Consider the following 18,296-nt stretch of genomic DNA (forward strand, 5'->3'; position numbering starts at 1 on the left):
GCTGAACCCTGAAAGTTGGTGGTAGCTCTATGGACAGTCCAGGGAACAGATGTGGGCCAGTTCTAGGGTACTTTCCTATACAAAGCAGCTGCAATACACATACCATTTACCCACAAAATTGTGTTCTTTATGTGTTTAAAAACACCATCTTCAGTGTTTTTTCAGCAAACCTCAAGATAATTCTAAGGGATGGTCTTCCTAACACCATCTTACAGACTCTTCCCTTTCTAATTTATGAATCAGTGTCTTCTTGCATCCTTTTTCCATGTTCTTTGTGTTCATCAAAATCCTCATAGCAATCATGTTAATTTCTTTAAATTCTTCTCCTGTTTTTTACTCCTTGGTATCATTTATGATCTTGTAATTTCTGGGAGAAGGAGTGGTCCTAAGAAGGTGATTAAATTTTGGATTTCAAAGTGTTTCCCTGAAGACAGCATAATGTCAACAAAGCAAGTAATTAAACTTACTAGGTGCTGACTGTGGATGAAGTGTATGCCAAGTCGTTAACACAGCAAGTAATTAAACAAAGTGACTACTAAACTCAATAAAGCAGGATTTTCCCTGGATAAACTACCCTGGAATAAAACAGTTGATTACATAAGGCAAACTTTCAACATGGGAAAAGGATGGAGGCAAAGGATAACTGGGGAACGAGCCTTTCTGAAGAGGACCTCAGAAAATTATTGGTTCTGACCTTGCTTCTAAATCCATAATGACTAATTGACTTTTCTGGGCTATAACTCATCTATACTAGTTTTGCAAGTTTATCAGAATAAACATGCAGCCAATTTGTTAAAGCATCTTACTCTAACATTGAGTACTTCTAAGTGGTACTTCCTTATGTACAAATGAAGTCTCTCCCATATTTAAGGTCATTTTCCCTTGGTCACATGTCTGGTTTATTGAAAAAACTGCTCATCCTTTTTCTCATTAAAGGGATTAATCACTCAGGCTATGTAGCCACACTGCCTAGGGAGTGAAACCTTGCTCAACCATTTGGATCCATGGCTTCTTAATTTCTTCAGGCCTGAATATACTCATTGGTAAAATGGAAATATGACTAGTTAGCTACCTCAGAAGATTGCTGTGAAGATTAAATGCATTCAAAGCTCTTACATTACTACTGATACATAGCAATACTCAATAACGATAATAATAAAAACAATTGTTATTAAATATTTTCTATATTTGAAGATAGCAATTGAACCAATATCTCAGTCTTCTGTTTAGCATTAAAAAAAATTAAACAATCTTTTGAAAATTTCTAAATTATCTCACTGTTTTTTCTGGTCAGTCTGAGGCTATTTATCATAGTGGTTGATATCCCTTTACACCTTGAAAAAATAAGAAATTGACTTTATTACAGCATGTTTTTCATTAAAATGACCTTGAGTCATTAAAGGAAAAGTCCATGTGAGACTCATTGGTAACTTAAATAGGAGACTTCAAAGCAGAGATAGAAAGAAGTGGACTTCTGCCAGATATTTTCAGGCAGGACTTACTAATAGGTAGATATGGGAGCCAAGGAAAATGAAGGTGTCAGGATGACTCCTAAGTTTCTGACAGGAGTAACTGAAAGGATGAGGTACCATTTACTGATATAGTGAACATTGTAAAGAGTATCTGGTTTGGTGCTAGATTTTACTTTTTCTTGGAAATGTCTAGTTTCACACAATTGGAAGCTTTCTGGTAAGCATGGAGAGTCCAGATGTACACTTTGTCCAAGCTGTGCTTACTGTATTTCTTTCGTGACTGCATTTGTGTTTGTTAGATTCAGTATGTTTTTCTAGAACAGTGAGAACAAACATTGCCAACTTCCCTATAACATATTGATAATAGCTTAGGACTGGAGCAGCCCAGTTAAAGATGTCACAATGTGCAAAACGTTCAAATCAGTACACTTTAGACCCAACTAAGAGAACAATAAAATTACTTTTAACAAGACATAAATATAAAAGGAAAGAGGCAATGAGAGAGAAGACAACAGCAATAAAATTGTAAAAGCTGGAAAGCAGATAGATAAAAGGTAACTGATTTAGGACACCCCCAAAATTTGAATTTAAACTTGATGAGAGTCAACCCAATTATGGAGACTCCCAAAATTGGTGCAGTAGGAGGTTTAACAATTGAGAATATGGGTGGTGCTTAAACAGGGATTTTGGCCAATAGTCTTTGTAAGAAACTGGCAGTTTCCCTGTTCCCTAACCCTATTCCTTTCAGGTGGGAGACTGCCCCTCCCCAACTCAGTATAAAACCAAAGGTTTATTTTCATGATAAGAACAGAGGAATGTCAGATTGGAGTTACCAGTAAAGAAGAGGCCTATAATATATTGAAGACTGAGGATTAAGAATAAATTTACAAATTGAGGTGTTGAGGTTCCCTCAATCCCCTTTCTGCACGTGGCTCCCAGAACACTGGATCATTTCATCCAAGCAGGACCTGTGTCAGATTATCCTGTAACAAATCCCAGTGGAGAGTTACCTTCATGCACACAGAGCATCTCTTTTCCAATGCCCCATTCTTTTTTTTTTTTTTCCAATGCCCCATTCTTAAAATAAAACAGTCAAGGATCTCCAGATATTTAAAGAAAATTTCTTAATGAAAGAAAGAAACTAAAGCAAACAGAAGGTGTCAACCTATGCCAATAGAAAACATAAAAAAAAAAACCTTCTAAGTATATTTAGAGAGATAAGGGAAGACAGGAAACAATAACAGACTGGCTAAAAAAGGAATAGTTAGGGAAAGCAAAAGAATCTTAGACATTGCAAATATGACATAAAAACGAAAATTCAATATAAGGACTAAAAGAAAAAGTTAAGTAATTTCCCAGAAAGTAGAGCAAAAGGACTAGCATATTTATAAATACAAGACAAAAGATATGAAAATTAGAAGACTACTCCAAGAAGTCCAACATCTAAATAATAGGGGTACTAATAGAGAGCAAAGGGTAGAAAATCATCAAATAATAAATTAATGAAAATATCCTATAATCTGAGTTTCCATATTGAAGGTCTGTCAAATGCCCAGAACAACAAGTAAAAATAGACATATACTTGAGCATAGATAGCATAATAAAACTTAAAACTTTCATTGGCATAACCCTAGCACCTAGAATAGTGCCTAGCACATAGTAAGCACTCAATAAATCTGTACTGAAGAATATACAAAAATTTAAAAACAGGAGGAACAAAGACATCTGACTACAAATTTCCAGAAAAAAAACAAACCAATTTAATATAATGAATCAAGAATCAGAGGGTCATCTGTCTTCTCAAAAGCAACAATAAAGCTAGAAGGTGATCGAGAGATGTGTTGGAAAAATAGACTTCTATATCCCGCAAACAGATAACAATATATAAGTGTAGAATAAAGATATTATCAGACACACGCGGTCTTAACAAATTTGCTTCCTTTGCACTCTGCTCAGGAGTAAATGAGTTGTGTCTTTCACCAAAACAAAGGAGCAAACCAAGAAAAAGGAGAGTATAAAAATCAGGAAATGGCATCCAAGACTAGAGACAGGAGAATAGGATACCCAGCCTCACTCTCCTATCTATAGCTGATGCAGAAGAACACATGCTTCAGAGCAGAGAGAGTGAGATTTCCTTGAGAACATGAAATTGTTAGAGTCCCTAATGCATTTGAATATATTAAAAGAAGATTTCTACAATTGGGGGAGAGTTTAAATTAGTAATAAGTACAAGGAAAATGAAATAAACAATAACAAAATAACCAAGACAACAATTCCAGGAAAAGTAAGAGACTGGTCATGAATGGACAAGTTATGGTGATCTATAGTTTTGGCCTGTGAATACTATCTGTGTATTATGTAAATACTGAATATTTGACATAAAGAAAATCATGGTATGACCTTATTGGGAGGATGAGCAGAGGACACATGCTCATAGTAAGATTGGGGAATGAGAGGTAGAGAGAGCCCAGTCCCCAAATCTAGAGTGAGATGACAATAGATGGTACCTAAAAAGAATATTCCACAAAGTAAGAAATGAAGCACATCTGTCTCTGAAAGTGTACAGGGCCAATTCCCAACACTTACTAGCTATAGTATATAGGGTGCCAGTTTCAATCTGTTGCATACTCCAGAAAAACTATGTCCTTTAATTCTTATTCAACATTGCTGGGTAGGATCTTTTTTGTTGTTTCCATGGAGATGTGACCCACCCAATTGTGGGTGGTAACCTTTGATTAGATGGTTTCCATGGAAATATGTCTCCACTCGTTGGAGGTGGGGGTTGCTTAATGGAGCCTTTTAAGAGGGAACCATTTTGGAAAAAGCTTTAGAGCCACCAGAACAAATAGATCCCATGCAGCCAAAGACTTCTGGAGATGAAGAAGGAAAACTTTCCTGGGGAAGCTTTATGAAATGAGGAGAGGAAGCTAGCAGATCTTACCATGTGCCTCTCCAGCTGAGAGAGAAACTCTGAACATCATCGGCCTTCTTGAACCAAGGTATCTTTCCCTGGATGCCTTAATTTGGACATTTTCATGGCCTTAGAACAGTAAACTTGCAAAACTTAATAAATTCCCCTCTTTAAAAGCTGTTCCATTTCTGGTGTATTGCATTCTGGCAGCTTAAACTAAACATATGGCTTAAGTTAACTTCTTTGAGTATCAGTTTCTTCATCTGAAAATGGGAATTATAATGGTACCTACTGTGTAGGATAGTTGAGAGGATTAAATTAAGTTGCCCCTGTAAAGCCTTAGCACCATGCCGGGTCTATTTTCTGGCATTAGATGTCTTCCTTTGCTTTGCTTCTTGCCCATCAACCCATTTTATTTACTCAGTCTCTCCCTGGATTATTGGGCTTCCCAGAGATCATACGGACTTCCCAGAGATTGTACCTAGTTCATTTTGCTTGGAACTCTGAGTGCTCTCAGATGTCTCAAAAGATTATACCAATATCTTGTTAACTGGCAAAAGCAGATATGGCATGATCCTATCTGCATGTGTATGATGTAGTCACTAGGAATTATAAACAAGTCTCACTTTCTTCTTTACTGTCTGGATTTTTTTTTCTTTATACATTGTACAAGTAGTACTTTTTAATCAGGACAAAAGAGAGAAAAAATCCTTCAGTCATAAATTTACAATTTTATAATTTATTTCTAAAAGCAGCTTTTTCATCTATTATACGTGCATTTTATTAGTTTAACTCTGTAGGAGCCAATCTATGTCCAAGTTCCCAGTGACGAATCACTGTTCTTTCCCTCTCTAAAGCAACATTCACAGCTTGTTCAGAGTGTAACAATTATTTCAGTTTGCTAATATAGAAATCGAGGTTCAATGACTTGCCTAGAAGCCACAACCAGTAAGTGGCAGGGTTAGGATTCAAGCTCGAGATTTCTTCTTCTAGGACCTGCGTTCTTCCTCCTATATGAGCCAAATAGTCATCAGTGAGTGATGCTCTCTCTGGTCTCAGATCTGTGACATGAAGTTGCAGAGTAGATCTATAAGTACCTACCAGTTCTTACATTCCATGAATTATTAAAACATATGACAAGATTAATTCATTATCAACATTTATTTCTTCCATATAGGGACTGTGGATTCCAGTAAATAACAACACGACTGTATGATTATAAAGTCAATTATAAAGTGCAATTTTCACTTCCTGTTATTCCCAAGGAACAAAATGGCTTTGGTTTTTTATTTTCACTTTTGTAATCACTTAGGAATGTAATCAAAGTTAAGCAAGAGATTTGGAAACCCATAACGGATTTCCCAAGAAGCTGCAAAGATTGTGAAATTCACAGGGCCCTAACCTTCCTGAGAAAACAGGAGCTGACTGAACAAGACAGCTCACTTCCAGCAATGTTCCTGGGTAATTCTCTGGAAAAAAATGGAGAGGTATGGTAATTGCAGCTCAGTGATGTGCTTTCAGTTAGAGCCTATGTCCAGTGGCTAAAGCAGGACACGGGACAGGCTTTTCTTCGCCCTCGGCCCCAGACATTCACTTGGTCAGCTGCACCCAGCCAGCCAGGAGAATTCTAGATGGTATAACCCAGTAGCCCATGGGAACTCAGAAAGTGCAAAAAACAACTTGTTGCCAGTGTCAGCATTTCAAACTGGATACATATCAAAGAGGATACATCTCACTCTTGAGATTGTCTTTTTGCTTGACTCAGCTGAACTGTGTGCAGCTAGCTCTGTGACCACTTTTCCGGCATTCCATCCCACCTGCCAACTCCTTGGAGCAAATAGTCAGAGGTCTTCTTCAGTTAGAATTGTTTCAGGCCTTGATAAAGAATGCTTCTGTGAGTGATAACTCTCAGGCTGTGATTAATGACCTAGAAACAAATCTCAAGAAATTTTTTTTGAAAAGTACATCTCTAGGAAAATGTTCTTAGAGTTTATTCTATTTAAAAAGGCATAATTCCTAACACCCTTCAAATGTATCTACCAACAACATCTGAAGATGGTCTAAAGCATTGCTTAGAAGTTAGTGATCCTTGAGCATGCTTATTCTTAATGAGTCATTAATTTAAGGTAATTATTATCAATACACTGCAGAGTGGAAAGATCCATTCCTGGCCTTTGTTTTCCCATGCATACTTCAGGTGGATTTAAAATTAGAAGAAGGGTGATGGTGGTGATTATATTTCAGGTTCGACACTGAGGTAGACCAGGTTTTACTTGGTATCAGGTTTGCCTTTTAGTGTCCATGCAGCACATCTGCATAGCTCTTTCTCCCCGTTTCCCATTAAAGTTTTGTTGCAAAGAGTATGATAAAATTAATCATAATGGCACGTAAAGACTAGCTCAGCTTACAGTGTTTCCTTTTGCAGAGACATTTTCATTTTAGTAGCTCTTTAGATAACTGAGAATCTGGTATAGGATTTACTTTGAAGGAGAGGGGTTGAAGAGGACAGGGCGAACTTCTTGTAGAATGTAGCTGTGAATCTGCAATTAACTGAAATCTAAGAAAACAATCCATGTAAAGCTATTAAGAAAGCTCCTGGCACAGTGAGTGCTCAATAAATGTTAGCTGGTATGGTAGTAATTTTGTTACAGTTTTATCATCACGGGTCCCATCACTCAGCTCCAGAGAACATGGACGGAGCATTAATTGATAGGGTCCAGGGGATAGTATAAACCATATTCAGTTCTCTAAATGTTTGAAACTTGCTCAGACTTCATTGGCTTTTGCTCTGAACTGGTAGCTAGAAAATAATGCATTTAGCTTTTAATCCTTGCTAATGGGAGCCAGCTGAAATATCCTGAGGATTACAATTTAAAGAGCTCTGACAGGAAATGTTTTTAAAATTTTTGGACATATGTAACCTTCCTGAGAAGGACCATGCACCTGTTGATTATACTAAGATGTCAGATTGAATTGAAAGGACACTGAAGCTGATGAGAAAGTGGTTAAATTAATGATTGAGGCCAGGCAACCCCCTGGGACGTGCATCTCACCCAGGTAGTATTGTTCTCAACTTGTAGTTTCATATGCAGTAAATGACATTTTTATTTTTTATGTGTCCCTCAATTGCTAGTTCTGTTAATGCAAGTGAAGATCTAAGAAAGTGATTATTCTCAGCAAAGCAAAAGAATTTTGGCTTAAATTAGTGGGTGGAATATGGAATTTGGAGATGGTTTTGGACTATGACATGAATAGATCTTCTATATAAAGCAAACAGAAGATTAGTTAAGGTGTTTCAATGAGTACTCCCAGCCAGTGCAAAAATTGTTCAAGTGAAAAGTGAAAATTCGGTAAAAGATGAAAGTACTTTATCCTACCAAAATTAACCAGTGTATTCACTGCAGCATCTTTTGTAATCTGTATCTAAATTCTGTTTGAGAGATTAACAGAATATCGCAGATCTGTGCATTTATTCAGGATCCCTTTCCTTCACCAATTCCAATGTAATGAAAATAAAATTTGTTAAGTTGAACAGGAAAAAAAATCTGAATAAAGTATGTAATTTTGTTAATAATAATGTATCAATATTGGTTCATTAATTGTAGCAAGTCTACCAAACTAATTAGTGTAAAATATTAATAATAGGGGGAACTGGGTGAGAGGTATATGGGAACTCTGCATTATCTTGGCAGTGTTTCTATAAATCTAAAAATGCTTTAAAATAAAAAGTTTATTTTTTAAAAAAGAACTAAAAGCAGGAATGATCATTATCACCAATTTCCCTTTATTTTCAAATTAAAAAGTTCTTTGCTTTCTAAAAGCTATTCAGTTTTCTATTTTGTCCCTTTTTATAAAATAACTATTTTTAACTTTGTTTATTATTTTAACTTTTTTGCTATTCACCCACAGTTGCTTCTTCCATGATACTTTGGAAATGTAATGAGTGGTTCCTAAGGCCAACCTAATCAATTTGAACTGAAAAAATTCTGTTCCAAAATTTTCCATGAATTACTCAAAATTGTAGTCCTTTCAGTTAGCACGGTACTTAGAGAGTAGTATCTGTAATGAGATTCAGTAGTGGAAAACAGGTCAGGGTGACCAATCCCCTTTGCACCTAATAAAGATGCAGCTACCCAGGGCCTGCTGGACATTTAATCGCTCTCCTTTGGACAGCACTAGATATAGATTGACAAAGGTTCTATTCCAAGGGACAGGAAACTTTTTCGTTAAAGGGTCAGGTAGTAAATATTTGGGCTTTGTGTACCATATGGTCTCGATCACACTACTCAACTCTTCCTTGTGGTTTGAAAATAGCTACAGGCAACATGGAATGAACGGACCTGTCTGTGTTCCAATAAAAGTGTATTTACCTAAACAGGTTTGGGATCAGATTTGGCCATGGGTCATAGTTTGCAGACCTTTATTCTTTTTTTTTTTCAAATTTACGACTTTATCACTACATTTTGAGGATGATATCCAATATATGTTACTTTTAGTTAGAGGTGTTTGCATTTTGTGATGTGATCATGAAGAAACAAAGTATTGTTCGTTGGTCTCCAGGATCAAACAGCAACTCAAAATGTCCCAAAGCTATACTGGGTCCTCAGAGAGAAGGGTATTTGTTCTTCTACCCTACCCATTCGCTTGATTTGGCTCTCTTCTCTACTTCTTCCTCCCATCCTTACTACTGCCCTCTCTATTTCTCATTTTCTCTGCCTCATGGAGTCTATGCATTCTATACACTCACTGCTTCTACTAACTCATGGAGCCTGTTCAGTGTCTCCTTTCCTGTCTCTTCCTCTGCTTTGTTTCATTTATCCCTTTCTATATACTTTAGGGCAGAAAAGAGTTAATGGCAGGCCCAAGACTGCTAGTCCAAGGGCCTGCTTGCAAGGTTGGCACTTGACTGGTGTCTGGAAACTTAGATTTTGGAAAGGCTCACTCTGCCTAAACTGTATAGATAATATGGTGTATGCTGAATACCTCTTTTCTTTCTAGGACTCTGGAATTTTGATACACGTCAGAAATAGGATGCCTATGTACTAATAAAAACTCTGGGCACTAAAACTAATGAACTTCCCTGATAGACAACACTCAATACATGTCACAATTTGTTGCTGGAGGAATTAAGTGCATCCTGTGGGACTTCCTTGGGAGAGGACACCAATGGAAGCCTATGCTTCCTCAGGACTTTGCCCATGTGCCTTTTTCCTTTGCTGATTTTGCCTTGTATTCTGTCACTGTGATAAAAACATAGCCATGATTACATGATTATGACTATATGCTGAGACCTGTGAGTTGTCCTAGTGATTCACTGAAGCTAGAGGTCATCTTGGGGACCCTGACACGGCTTTGCATTTGGAATCCTCGAGAAAGACCATCTTGTAGGATCAGTTTTGTACAGTCTGCCACATGATCTGACTCTTCATCCTCATCTCCTATCATGTCCACCTCTCACCCCCACCACCAATCTAGTTATACCAGATTCTTTGCTGTTCTTTAGACATCTCAAGTATGCTCCTGTCTCACGGTCTTTGCACTTGTGGTTCCTCTGCCCCTACTTTTATCCTAGATAACAGCATGGCTTTTTCCCTCAAGTCATTTGTGTCTCTGCAAATATGTCACTTATCCCAAATAGTTCTTCCCCTCCCATCTACATACCATAACTGTTTATCCCTTTATCTAGATACATTATTCATAGCACTTACAAATACCTGACATTATATTGTGTTTTCTGGTTAATTGCCTATTTTTCCCAACTTGAGTATAACTCAGTGAAGGCAGAGAAGGGGTTTGTTTTGTTTGTTGCACTATTCCCAGCAGCTAGAACAGTGTTTGACACATAGAAGGCCTCAATAAATACCTTTTAGAATTAATGAATTAATAAATATAGCATATGTGTTTGGCATATTTCTCATACCAGGCCTCATTATAAGCCCTTAGAAAGCTTACAGTGCCTTTAGCACTGTGGTAGACTGCCACTTGTCCATTGATATCTGCTCTCTCCTTCTTCCATAGTAATAGGATTCTTGATTTTTGGCTCGGCACATGGCCACTAGAAATACAGAGTACATTTCCCAATTCTCCTTGCTTACAGGGTCCACTATGTGACTAAGTACAGGTCAATGGGTTATAAATTGAAGTCAGATGTACAGCTTCCAGGAAATGACCTTAATGGAAGTGGATTCTATTTTCCCTTCCTTTTCTCCTTACTGATGGGCAAATGAAATGTAATGCTTGGAGCTCTCACAGCCAGCCATGTTGGACTAGGAGAAGACTTTGGGAATGGAAGGTAGTAATAGAAGGTGCCTAAAATGTCCAGCTCAACACCAGTTCTGGAACATGTACCTCTGGAATTTGACCAGAATCAGAAATAAACCTTTATCTTGTTTAAACCCAGTCCATTCAGGATTTTCTCTCACTTGAAGTTGGCCCTACTCATGACTAATACAAGTACAAATCTTTAGTCTGACTTCTTGAAGACAAGTGACAGAGTTACAAATTACAAAACATGAACTACAAACTTTGTTTAAAGGAAGCTATGGGCATGACAGTAAGATCAGCAGGCAAACGTTAGCATGTAGAACATGTCTCCCGTGAAAAGCATTATAGCAATGCTCCCCAGTGAATCACACCTCCCTTGTCCACATTCTCCTTTGCAATTTGATTTACCAATCCTCATATCAAGAAACAGAAGCTTGGGCAGGCCACAGCGGCTCAGCAGCCAGTGTTCTTGCCTGCCACGCCAGAGACCCAGGTTTGATTCCCAGTACCTGCCCATGCAAAACATGCAAAAAAAAAAAAACAGAAACAGAAGCTCTCTCTCCATCCACTTGAATCTGGGTTGGCCTTGTGACTGGATTTGACCAATAGAATGGGATAAAAGAGGTCCAGGGCCTACTCCTGAAGAGACCATTTGGCTTCCACTCTCATTCTCCTAGAACCCTAGGATCACCAAGCTGTGAAGTTTAGTGTAGTTTACCAGAGGATACAAAACTTTGTGGAGGACGCAGAAGTGCCCCAGCTAACACCAACTACTAGACATGTGAGTGAGGCCTTCTTAGACCCTTCAGTCCCAGGTGAGCCATCAAATGACTTGAGTCATATGAGGGATCCCAGCAAGACCATCAGAAGGCATTCTCAGATGGCTAGTCTACAAAATTCAAAAACTAAATTGTTATTGTTTTAAGTCACCAAGTTCTGGCGAAGTTTATCATGCAGCAATGGATACCTGAAAAATAATCTGAGTGCATTTGTCTAAGACAAGGAAAAACGTAAGTGAAAAGCAACTTAAGTTCTGTAATTTTTAAAAAGAAATATAAAGTTTTCTGCTTACTCTAACACTAAAAAGGAGGAACATATATCTTTATTCAATAATTAAAATAAAGATTAAAAAATGAGTAGCATCAGATAGTATGAGGAATAGTGGATGAGAAGTGGGTCATGGTCCTCCCTTCATCAACTAGTTTTATGACATTGAAAAAGTTGCCTGGCCTCTCAGTACTGCATTTTCTTCACTCACTTGTTCATTTTAGAAGTATTAATTACTCCCATCTGTTATGAGCTACTGCCATGAGGGGTGAGATGATAAGAAACTTTGACTTTCTACTTACACATTTCTGTGAAATTTGCTTTAAAACATAGATTACTATATATATAGATATATATTTTTTGCATGGTCAGGCACCAGGAATCGAACCTGGGTTTCCGGCATGGCAGTCGAGAATTCTGCCTGCTGAGCCACCGTGGCCCTCCCAATAGATTACTTTTATAATCAGCAAAAACAATGAATTTGTTTTCATGTTGAAAAAGAGCTAATCCTTCAGTGAGTTCTGGGGATAAGAGAAGAAAACATGCTCCTTAATTCTTTGGGTGCTTATGTTCTCATAGGAGGACAGAGACATTAATTATTGATACAATGCAATATAACTTTTACAGTGAAACCATGTAAAGAATGATGTGGGGCTAGAGGAGGGGCCAAACCTACTACAAAGAGGAAAATGATGGTGGGTCGAGTGAGAAGTTTTTAGGAAACCTACCCTGGAATTAGATGCTATCATCAATGTTGAAGGAGGAGAAGGGATAATAAAAGACCTAACTTTTGGCCTCTCTGCTGAGCCTCTGTGCCTGTTTGCCACATGAAACAGTGATTCCCAAATAAGGCTTTCAAGATTCAGTAAAACTTCAATGAACATACACACGCACACACACATTGGGGATGGGTATACTGATGTACTGTTGTCAATATTCCATTTTACTTTAAAAAAGGGATATTTTACAATGTTATTTATTATCACCATATCATTAAAGAAAACATTTTAACATAAAAATAATAAGATCATCATCTCAAAATTAGGGGAAATCTTTCCAATTGAGTACATTCAGTTTTAAATTCTTGCCATTGTCCTTGATTTTCACACCACACACACTTAGTAGTCTCAGATCAGTATTTGGTGGCTGCTAAAATATCAAGTCAATTTTTACCAGTTAGATTAGGAAGACAACATTTGATCTCTTTATACAGCAAAAGTTTCTAGTTTTCCTCCAAAATCCATACTCTCTTCTTCCATAGGAAAAGAGATTAAACTGGGTACAGCTAGAGACTACATAGTTTTTTTGGATGCTAGACGTGACTATGTGTTTACGTTTTGGCCAATGGGCTAAGAGTTGAAGTAACTTGCTATTTCTGGACAATCTTTACCTTTGAAAAGCTACAAGTCTTAGAGTTACACTTTTTTCCTTCCCAGGGATTGGAACATTAATGTGCCCACATCCAACTTTGACAGAGAGGTTCAAGATATCACCTCAGGGAACAATGAAGCAGTAAATGGAGGGACTCTGGGTCCTTGAGTGACCTCGTGGAACAGAGGCTCCCCACCAACCTGACCACTCACCTTGGATTGTAACAAGAGAAAGAAATAAACTTTCACCTTATTTAAGCCTCTCTCTTTATATGCGTGTGTGCGCACGCGTGTGTGTGTTTCTTTTTGGGGGCAGCTTAGACTTTCCATAAAAAAGTAAGTTTAGCTTCCTCTTGCTCTCACAGTGATGTGATCTTTCGACTGTCCCTTCTGAAGGTCTACACTGACTCCCATTTGGCTCACCCATGCAGACATAATCCATATAGTTTATATAATCTCCCCTTATCTTAGTGTGGAATTCCCCTAGGTGGAGAAAGACTGTTACCTTCTTACTGCCCTTGCATGGTTTTCCCCACAAGGCTCCGCCTTGTTCCCTTTGACTTACTTAGACTGTAGTTGAGGAAGCCTTTCCTGCGGTGGTTTGGCTGCTCTCCACCAGCGGACCCCGTTCTCCCGCAGGCTTCCCACCCTGCCCATCCCGCTTCCCTTTTCTACCTTCGAACACTGTCTCTTTTACTTTCTGGACAACTGGATAATACAGATTTCCTTTCAAATCTTACCTACACTTTCAATGGATAGTTATTGAACCTGTACTTTGTAAAGTATAAGATAAAATGATGAAATAGGGAAAGTACCTGAGTCTTCAGTCTACCTGGAATAAATAAATAAATAGAGAGGCTATTATAAATTAAAGTGAAAAGGCCTGTAGTTGAAATAAGTACAGTATGTTATGGGAATATGTTAGGAGGTGCACCTAACCTAATCTTTTTACTGTAGTTGAGGAGCCAATAGTGTCAAGAGAAATAAAAACTGAATGCATACATTGGGGATAAAAATATTTAGTAATAAGACATGGTTTTAAATCTTCAAATAATTTAGAGTATATAAAATAAACAGTGAAAGTCCTCTCAATCCCCAAATTAAACTTAATTTCCATAATGATTTGTTACATTTGGCATTGTTCTACCACATAATGTAATAGGGAAATAGATATGTCAATATATATCCAGGCAGGTTTCTAATTTTACAAAAATCCAATCATAGTGTACATATTGTTATACGATTTCTTTTTTCCACAGGGACTTGCCTCTTTTTTTTTCTAACTTCATTTAAAAAATAGCAATATAGGTTTCCTTAGTAAAGATACACTAATTTCTTTATTAAGTCCCTCCCTTTTATGACAAATAGGTTGTTTTCAATTGCTTTCTTCTAAAAGCTTTCTTTCAAGGAACATTCTAGCCATTGGACTTAGTGACGAATATTAAAAGGAATATAATCTAAAAATCCTATGCCAGCCCAAATTATCATATGTATGTGAGAAAAAACAGACATTTTTAAATAAAGTATCAGAAAGTTACCTTCCACTTTCCTTTCTGGGGAACATACTTGAAGAATCACTTTGGTAAAATGAAAATTAAATCAGAACCATGATCTCCAGGAGATTTAAAGTATGTGAACTAGATGAATGAGTAATCAGTCTAATAAAATTTAAAAGAAGGCTAGAATAGCAGAGAAAGTATATGGTTCCTAGATGGGGCCCTTGAATATTATGAAGAAATTTATAGTTCCCAATTACTGTTTAGGCTTATTTAAGTTTCAACCAAAACTTGAGAGGGATCTTTTCTGACAAAATTCAAGAAAAATAAGTGAGCAAGTTGCTCAAAGAATGTTTATAAAAAAAGGGATTGGCTGTTGGTGTTTGGTCTATCAGAGGCTGACAAATTGTAAATACACAATACTTCCAGCATGTTAAGTATTGAGAATAGACAGACAAATCAGGGACCCAGAAGAGCTAGGCTGGAACTACAGCTTATGAAATATGCACATATAATACGCTGTGTGGTGGTATGAGGTTGTTCTGTGCCCCAGAAAAGGCCATATTCTTTTATTCCATTCTTGTGGGTGCAGCCCTGTTGTAGGTGGGAACTTTTGGTTAAATTATTTCAATTGAGATGTGACCTACCCCATTCAAGTTGGGTCTTACTCCTTTTACTGGAGTTCTTCAGGAGAGGATAAAAGGCAGAAAAAGCCCAGCAGCTTATAGAGAAAAAGCGCCCCCAGCCCTGACTTCCCCGAGAGGAGCTGAGAGAGGAAGCCACTAAAGCCAATGAAACCCGGGAGAGAAGAATCAGCAGATGCCGGTCATGTGCCTTCCTGTGAGACACAGGTGCCTCAGATGTTGGCGGCCTGTCTTCAGAGAATTTATATTCTATCGAATCCTTAGTTTGGACATTTTCATGGCCTTAGAACTGTAAATTTGTAAGCTAATAAATTCCTATTGTAAAAGCCAACCCATTTCTGTATATTGCATTCTGGCAGCTTTAGTAAACTGAACATAAGATAATACTGCAAATTTTAAAGAACTCACAAATCCAAGGCTAAGGAATTGTTTCTTTAAGAAATAATTTTGGGAAAATCAAGTAACTTTTTTTTTTTTTTTGGTATGCTATGTAGTGGGGTCACACTTCATTCCTTTTCCATGCGGGTATACTGTTATTGCACACCATTTGTTGAATTTTTGCTTGTTTGTTTTTGTTTGTTTGCTTGTTTGTTTTGGGAAGTGCATGGTCTGGGAATTGAACCTGAGTCTCCAGCATGGCTCAAGTACTTTTCTGATGAGAGCTTTGCATCACAGCATACATACAGGTAGATTAAAGAGTTAAAAATTCAACCATAAAAAAAAAAAACAAAAACAGCCATAACAAATTGGAGAAGATATAGAAGAAAGTTTATATTATCCCTTCATGAGGAAGGACTTCCTAACATAGAAAAGCAATAAAAAGAAACAATAGGAAAAATAATAGCTTTGGCAACATAAAAGTAGAAAGTTTCTGAGCTTCAAAAAAATTGCAGATAAAAGGAAAGGACAAATCACAAACCGGGAAAGAGTTGTACACCATATATTGCAAAAACAGGGCTAATATAATTTGTCAAAACTGCAATTCTGGTTAAATTCAACTCTCAGTCTAGTATGTGCCTAAACTCACAGAGGAATATGGCTGAAGAAAAACACACAACCATGTGCACTGGTCTAACTATAAATTTACTGTCACTACCTTCAAGTGACACGTTCTGAACTTGTACCACACCTCTAGTTCATTCATTCTTCCATGTTCCTGGAGTACTACTTCACCTTCTTTTCTCACCTTTTAAACTTCCAGAATTTCCATCCCATTCTCCTCACTCTTAAATGACAATCTTGCTCTTTTTCACTCAGAAAATAGAAGCAATCAGAAGACAGCTTCTACTCACTACCACCACTGTATTAACCCATATACTAACATCTGAATATTCTGGTTTCCCTCCTGTTCTAGAGGAGATCAGTCCCTTTGCTGGTGCTCTATCTCCTATTTCCTCTTGTCTGCTCAAAAAAAAACATATTTCCAGCAATTCATAGTCCCTCCCCCACCCCTATCATTTTCCTCAGCCTACAGTTATGAAGATATTTTTTACAACTTAAAAAATATCTCTTTTTCCCATTTCCCCCTGAAGTTATCACTCCATTTCTCTGCTCTTCTTTGCAGCAACCCCTCTAGAAGGAACCCTATATACTTGCTTTGATACTTCCAATATCTGAACTTCCATTGTCTATTGAACCCAATCCATTCAGGTGTTTGCCCAACCACCCCATTGCAACTGCTCTTGTCAAGGTCACAAGTGACCTTCAGTTTTGGTAAACCCAATGACCAATCCTCAATCTTCATCTCACTTGGTCTAATAGCAGCTTTTGACTACATAATCACTGTCTTCCCAGAAACATTTGATTCACGTGGCCTTCAGGACACCACTCTACCTGTCTCACTGGCTTGTCTTGTCCTGCCTAGATGGGCATAGCTGCTCTTTCCCCAGCCTCCACACTGCTGCACTTGTAGTCTTCCCCATTTCAGTCAATAACTCCATTTTTCCAGTTGCTTAGACAAAAAAAGAGGAAAATCAGATTTTACTCATCTCATCTCTTTCTCACATCCAACCATTCGGCAAATCTGTTGGCTCTATCTTCAAAGTAGAACCAGATGCTGATCACATTTTACCATTGTCCCCGTCACCACCCTGGCACATACCACCAGCACGTCTCATGTGGATTAATGCAATAATCTCCTAAATGACTTTCCTGCTTCCACACTCGTTCCTTTTGTTCTCAAAGCAGCCGTAGGAACGATCCTCTTAAATCAGATTAGCATGTCAAGTCTTTACTCAAAATACTCCAACAACTTCCTGTCTCAGTCAGAGTAAAAGCCAAAGTCTGCGCAGTCCTCAAAAACAATATTATTTCCTCTTCCTCCTCATCTACTGCAACGCTCTCCTTGCTCCCTCTGCTTCTGCTAGAGCAGCCTTCTTGCTGCTCCTGGAACAAGCCAGGCATGCTTCGGCTTTTTCAATTACTTTCACTCTGTCTAGAATGCCTTACCCCGGATACCCACCTGGCTTGCTCTCTCCCTTCCTTTGATCTCTACTCAAATATCACCTTCTTAATATGATCTTCCTTGACCACCTTCTGTAGCCCCTTCCACCAAATCCCTATTCTCTCCCTTGCTTTATTTTTTACCTTAGCACTATATAACATTACTGATTATTTTATTTATTATCTGTCTACTGCCATTAGAATATAAGCTCCATGAAGTCAGGAATTTTTGTTAATATTGTTTATTTTTACTGAGGCAGCCCTAGAGCTGGTGTATTAATCATTCAATAAATATTTGTTGAATAAATTAATTATGTGTAATACATATACAAAAGGGCAATAGGAGAACACATCTGGACAAAACTCCTAGCATTAATTCCTACTATTTGACAGTACGTATCAGAAATCTTAAATATATACTTAATAATTTCATTTCTAGAAATGTGTCTCAACACAGGATTTCCAAACTGCTATATAGGAAATACTATTCCAGAGAAGTAATAGGCATGTGGAAAATAAAGAAAATTATTTTGAAGATAATCATTTAACCTGCCAGGCTTCTCAAATGTGGTTGCATACTGTAACTGCCTGAGGAGTTTTTAAATATTTTGATGCCTGAGTCACATCTTGAAGATTCTGATTTAATTGAT

At 37.6% G+C, this 18,296-nt stretch overlaps 1 long non-coding RNA gene across 1 annotated transcript in view; it reads right to left on the reverse strand.

Annotated features, from left to right (window-relative positions):
• Nucleotides 1-18,296, reverse strand: part of LOC143677898 (uncharacterized) — a 32,522-nt gene that overhangs the window by 10,373 nt on the left and 3,853 nt on the right. Inside the window, exon 2 of the long non-coding RNA XR_013172972.1 lies at nucleotides 17,038-17,155. This is a non-coding gene — a long non-coding RNA (uncharacterized LOC143677898). The remainder of the gene's footprint in view (nucleotides 1-17,037; nucleotides 17,156-18,296) is intronic.

Source organism: Tamandua tetradactyla, chromosome 3, assembly GCF_023851605.1.
Source record: "Tamandua tetradactyla isolate mTamTet1 chromosome 3, mTamTet1.pri, whole genome shotgun sequence".
Classification (NCBI taxonomy): domain Eukaryota; kingdom Metazoa; phylum Chordata; class Mammalia; order Pilosa; family Myrmecophagidae; genus Tamandua; species Tamandua tetradactyla.